This window comes from Gracilinanus agilis, chromosome 1 (assembly GCF_016433145.1).
Source record: "Gracilinanus agilis isolate LMUSP501 chromosome 1, AgileGrace, whole genome shotgun sequence".
Lineage (NCBI taxonomy): Eukaryota > Metazoa > Chordata > Mammalia > Didelphimorphia > Didelphidae > Gracilinanus > Gracilinanus agilis.
Window position 1 is genome coordinate 20,177,480 of NC_058130.1, and position 6,239 is coordinate 20,183,718.

A 6,239-nucleotide genomic window follows, 5' to 3' on the forward strand; every position below is an offset into this window, starting at 1 on the left:
AAAATTTTAAATAAAAATAGTGTTTATTAGAAGTTCTTCTCACTCTTGTTTGTTTGTTTTTAAACCCTCACCTTCCATCTTAGAATCAATATTGTGAATTGGTTCCAAAACAGAAGAGCAATAAGAGCTAGGCAATGAGGGTTAAGTGACTTGCCCAGGGTCACACAGGGAGGAAGTGTCTGAAGTCAGATTTGAACCCAAGACCTCCCATCTCTAGGCCTGGCTCTCCATCCATTGAGTCACCTAGCTGCCCTCTCATCTCACTCTGGTAACCAAAGTGCTCCAAAACGTTCCCCTGAAGAGAACAAGTTGTTGGCTCCCCACATCCAGAATTGACTCAATGACTCAATGAGTGATGTTAAAGGCTAATCCTTGTCAATGGGGCTCAGGAAAAGCAAATCCCATAAGCAGTGATGACTCACAGTGTGCCAATCAGAGTGGACCCCGCCTAACTACTAAAGTATAGTCAGTGTAATTCCCCATTGCTTTAAAATTCTAGAGCTTAGCTCTTAAGACCTGCCCAGAAAATAGTTCACTAGAATGTCACCAGCTGACATACCTCCTTCCTATATAACTCTGGGCTTTTCTCTCTGCCTCTGACCACATTCTACCCTATATAACTGGGCTGGAACTCCCATACCACAATCATAGGTCCCAGTGAGCCCATTCCCAGAGTCCTTCTCCCTTCTCTGAGCCTATTCCCAGAATCCTCCCTCCTTCCTAAGGTTTCTCTTCTTTGATCCCCTGTCACTGCTGGGATAGATAGTTAGGTACATCATCCTGGAAGCCTGGGACACAATGAGCCTGGCACTGCCATCCTTTAAAGACTAAATCTCTGATTTGAGCCAAGTCGGATGGTCTTGATACTCTTCTGCTACCTCAAACACTCTATAAGTATGACAGCTGGCGAGAACCTTAGAAAGCACTTAGTCTGGGATAGAAGAATGTCATAGTGGCTAGAGGGCCAGGCCTGGAGTCAGAAAGATGGGGTTCGAATTTGGCCCCAGATACTTCCTAGCTGTGTGACCCTGGACAAATCACTTAACCCTGTTTGCCTAGCTCTTCCCCTTCTGTCTTAAAGTTGTTACTAAAACAGAAGGTAAGGGGTTTTTTTTAATTACTTAATCTGGTCCCTTTATTTTACAGATTAGGAAACTGAGGCCATGAAAGGTTAGGCAACTTGCTTCAGGATCTGAACCTGGGTCCTCTGATTCCAGATGTAGTGGGTACCTTTCTGCCTCTGAAGACAGGAAGAAGCAGCTTTCCTAGCTGGACAGAACTCTGTCATGTTGCAGAAGAGCCTTAATAACAATTCTTGTTATTATAATAATAATTCTTTTCCTACTGTACCAGGCTGCTTCTCCTAATACAGTTCCTGCTGCTTCTTCCTATCTCTCACAGAATTAGTTATTCAACTATCTAATCATTGCAACTGAAGCCACCCCACCAAATGCCTAATCTTAATATCCTACTGAATGTGTTGAATAACAAAATATTAATGCCAGATTATGTGTTTCAGGTAAGTTTGCCAGAAATAATCTCAATTCATCTAATTCCAAGCTTTTTTAACCTAGAGATTTCCAAAGAGAACTGGGTCTGGAATCAGGAAGTCCTGAGTTCAAATCCCATCTCAGACACTTACTAGCTGTATGTTCCTGGCAAGTTATTTAACTCTGCCTCAGTTTCTTCCTCTGTAAAATGAAGATAATAATGGCACCTACCTCCAAGGATTGTTGTGAAGATCGAATGAGATATTCATTGTAAAATGTTTAATAGTGCCTGGCACATAGTAAGCACTATATAAATGTGAGCTCTCCCAGGGGCTCTCCTCGCTCCTTCTATGCCCTCCAACATCCCTGTAAGCTAGGATGATTTGAGGAAACACCTATAGGAATCTGGAACATGGAAAAGATCTTAGTTTGGGGTTAACATATATGCATATGCTAATTTTATTCATTAAATTATTTTTTTTACCTTGAATGATATATTTATTACTCATTCCTTCCTTGACTGCTCCCCTGAAGAAGTGAAAGGGCTTCCTTCAAGCTCTCAATGTCTTGAACTTGAATGGAAAAGAAGATCCAGCCACTATGTAGGTCATAGCACCAAACCAATCACTTCAGGGGATCGGGAAGGCAAGCTTCTCTAGACATAACTTAAGTATGGTTATTTTTCATAATCTATTGCCCTAAAAAGGCCATTAGTTTTCTTTTTTTTCCTACCTAACCTCCAAAAAGGGAATAATCTGGAAAGTGGCTTAGGCTGCAGAAAATAAGCAGAAATAATTCATTTCTGAATATTTTTAGTTGAACCAGAAAGATTTTAACATATTTCTACAAGTCCCTTCAAATTGTCATTTAAAATTTTTTTCTTTGTTTAATCCTTTCCTTTGTCTTATACTATGATTTGCTTTCCAAGGCAGAAGAGAGTAAGTGCTAGGCAATTAGGTTAAGTGACTTGCTGGGGATCATACAGCTAGGAAGTATCTGAGTTCAAATTTGAACCCAGGATCTCCCTTCTCTAGGCCTGGCTTTCAATGCATTGAGCCACCTAGTGGTCCCCATCTAAACCTCTTTTGAAATATTTACATCAGCACTTATGGCCCCAAATGGCCCTTGGCTGAATGGATTTATTTATTTGAACTATAATCTGTTGTCCTTGCAACAGTCCCTCATAGAATGAAGACCTAGATCCCACCCTTCCCCCGACCCTCCAAAAAAAAAAAAAAAGCCAGAACCTTGTAAATGGCTGCCCAGCAGAAGGCTGCCTTCCTCCATCAAAGAAATTCCCTTTTCTATATCATGCCTCTCCCCAGCCCTCCTATGCATCCAATTTGGCCCATAATAAAGGTGGCCCTTGCCAGGATACTGAAAAAGCCCTTGCTACTTCTTAAAGATATAGGATAGCACTGAGAGATCTCAGTGTTGGAAGGGACCTCAGAAGTCATCAAATCCACCCCATTACTGACCAATAATTCCCTTGACAGCACCCTGAACAAGTGATCATCTTGCTGGAAGCACTGGAGAATGAGGAAGCAGCCACTATCTCCAGAGGCAATATTCCTCCTTGGTCAACTCTGCCCAAACTGGTCATGTGACAACTTCTCCCTACTGGCCTCCCACTTCTCCCTTGAAGGTCCAGAGGAAATGGAATCCTTCCAGGAAAGGTTCAATTACTTGAAGACAACCGTCAAGCTACGATCCACCAATCAGTACTTATTAAGCACCTCCTATGTGCCAGGCACTATGCTAAGCATTGGCCTCACAAAAAGAGGCAAAAGACAGTCTCTGCCCTTGAGGAGCATCTAATGGGGCAGCCAACATGCCAACAAATACATACAACGCAAGCTCTACCTAGCAGAAATGGGAAATAATGAACAGAGGGAAGGCATGGCAATTAAGACAGTTGGGGAAGGCTTCCATTAAAAGAAGGGATTTAGTTAGTGGGCAGATGTTTCAGGCCCAAGAGACAGACAGAAAATGGCTTGAGACAAGAAATGGAGTGCCTTCATCCACCCCCATTCCCAGCCCCAAGCCTTCTCTTCTCAAGGTGAAGCATCCCCAGTTCCTTCAGTTGACTGCCATATGGCAAGACCTTGAGGCCCTTCCTTACAGTGGTTGTCATATTACTGCTGCCTCTATAACACAGGTGGGAAAATGATGGGAGATTCTGTCCGGCCACAGAAATGTGCTACAGCCACCATACCTTGTACTGCTGTCACAGTCATCTGCAAGGGGCACTCCTGCTACACCATAAACCCACCAAACACTTGCCCGTTTCCTTTCAGTTGGTAAGTTCCTTGAGGGCAGGGGCTATCGTTTGCCTGTTTTTGTATTCCCAAGTGTTTAGCACAGTGCCAAGCACATAGAAGGTGCTTAAAACGTGACTGATTGGTTGAGTCTCCCAGCCCATCGCCCCTTCAAGGGTGATACAGAGCTGTCGTCGGGCACTGGCGTTCCTGCCAGGATTTCCTGACCACTGATCCCAAGGATCCCATAGCTTTGTCTCAGGCACACCCAAGGAACTGAGTTAAAAGGTATGATCAAGGTCAGTGTACTCTGGGCTTAAGACCTCAGGCAGTCTGCTATAGAAGCCGATGCACACATGGCCTTTCCAAGGGACGCTCAGAGCGCCCTTGAACACAAACAGGTGTGCCGGAGAAGTCACCTAGGTAACCGGATTCCCCAGAGTTGCACAGAGCAATCTCCCTGGGCGTTCTTTGGTATCTCTCATTGTAAAACAGACAGGTCTAGCAAGATACAAAGCTTCCTGCTTTTATCTCTTGCTTGATGCAGCCTTGGACTCAGTCAAATCAAGTCAACACATTTATTAAGCACAACTGTGCACCAGGCACTGGACTGAAGATGAGAGGTTACATGAAAAGGCTTTCTAGGGGTTCATAGTCTCAGGAAAGATGTCATCAGACAAACAAAATGTCCACAGAAGAAATTGGAGATCCTTAGTGCTAGAATTAGGAGGCCTGGGAAGGGCTTCTTAGAGGAGGTGGAACTCGATCAGAATCCAAGAGGAGGCAGAGATGAAGAAGGGGGTCTCCCAGGCAACTGAGGACAGTCAGAGAAGGAGGTTGGAGTGGGTTTGAGGAAAGAAAGCACAGGAAAAGGGGTAATAAATTGAGGCTGCAAGGTGGGCTCTAGTACCCTGGATACTGCACTGGACCTGGAGTCGGAAAGACCTGTATTCAAATCCAGCCTCAGACACAAGATCCTGGGCAAGTCCCTTAACTCCTGAAGGCCTTAACTTTTCTCATCTATAAACGAGCATCTGCTTCTCAGGATTGTATTGAGCATAAAATAAGAGGCTATAATAGTTCAAGTGATTTGTAAACTTAAAGTGCAGTATGAATGAATGCTAGCTGTGCCAAGCAGCCAGTGCCACCTCCTTTTTTCTCCCCTTTTAATTCCTATGCAAGCTCCTGGGAGCAGGGACTCCCTGGACCCTCTGTATTTGCATCCTGGCTCTATGGAAGCTCCCAATGCCCACAAAACGGGTTGTGCCCCTTCTAGTGACTGAGGAACTTGTGCGGACCTGGCCAGGCTGGTCCCGCGTCAAACTCTCCATCCCCAGTCAGGCCTGCCATCTTGGTGAGCTTGGTCCAAGCCCAGGACTCTGCGAGAGGGTCCAGGCTCCCTGACATAGAGCAGGGTTAGGGGAGCTGCTTGTGCTGATCGAGGTCCAGGAGACGGATCGATCGATTAATTCCTGCAGCTGCTGAACCCTGGGGCCCCCGAAGGGAAGAGGCAGTTGTTGGCTCCTGCCTCTCTGGAGATGACCCGAGAGGACGCGAGGTCTGGGGGGGAACGTCCACCGCCCACGACCCACACTTCATGGGTGATCGATCTATCCGTCGTCTGTCTGCACCGACCGAAGCTCTGGTTAGTGCCCCCCACCCAGAGGCGGGGAAGAGACAGCTGCGGGACTTAGCGGGCAGGCGAAGGAGACGAACGAAGGATTCGGTTGGAATTCCACTTCCAAATCTGGAAGCAACTGGGGAGCTGCGTCCGCATCCTACTGCTGGAGAGATTGAGTGTGCCTCAAGCATTCCTGCGGGGCCCGACAGTCTAAGCTCGTAGGGTAGCTCTCCCAGGTAGGCGAGAGTTGGGCGGAGCGCAGGAGGCTCGTGCCCGCGCCGCGGGAGCGCGGAAGTGCAGCTCCGCCCCCTCCCCCGCGAGAGCCGACGTCTCTAAACACCCAGGCGCCCCCACCCTTGTGTTCGGGAAGATTGGCGTGGCTGCAAGCCAATGGACGGCGACTTAGGTTGGATCTGGCCAATAAGGGAGAGTGGGGCGGGATTTCCCCTAGCAATTCCCCGGGTTCCGAGGCGGCGGCGACCGCGGCTGAGGAGGCGGAGGCGGAGGCGGCGACGGCAGCCGCGGACAGGCGGGCGGGCGGGGCCGAATCCGGTTCGGTCGGTGGCGCGCCTGCGAAGGCGGCGAGCGCTCGGGCAGCAGCTGTCGCCGTCGTAGTCGCTGTCACCGGTCACCGCCGCCTCCTCCGCCCCGTCCGGACCCGACCCGGGCCGGGCCCGCTTGCCTGCCGCCATGCCGGGCATCGACAAGCTGCCCATCGAGGAGACCCTGGAAGACAGCCCGCAGGTGAGGCGACCGCGCGGCCTAGGAGGCCCGGCCCGGGGTCCCAGACCTTTGGGGTCTCGTAGTCCTGGCGCCTTCCTTCCGTCCCGCGGCCCGCACCCCTCGGGCCTCCGAGTCCTCCCGCTCCGG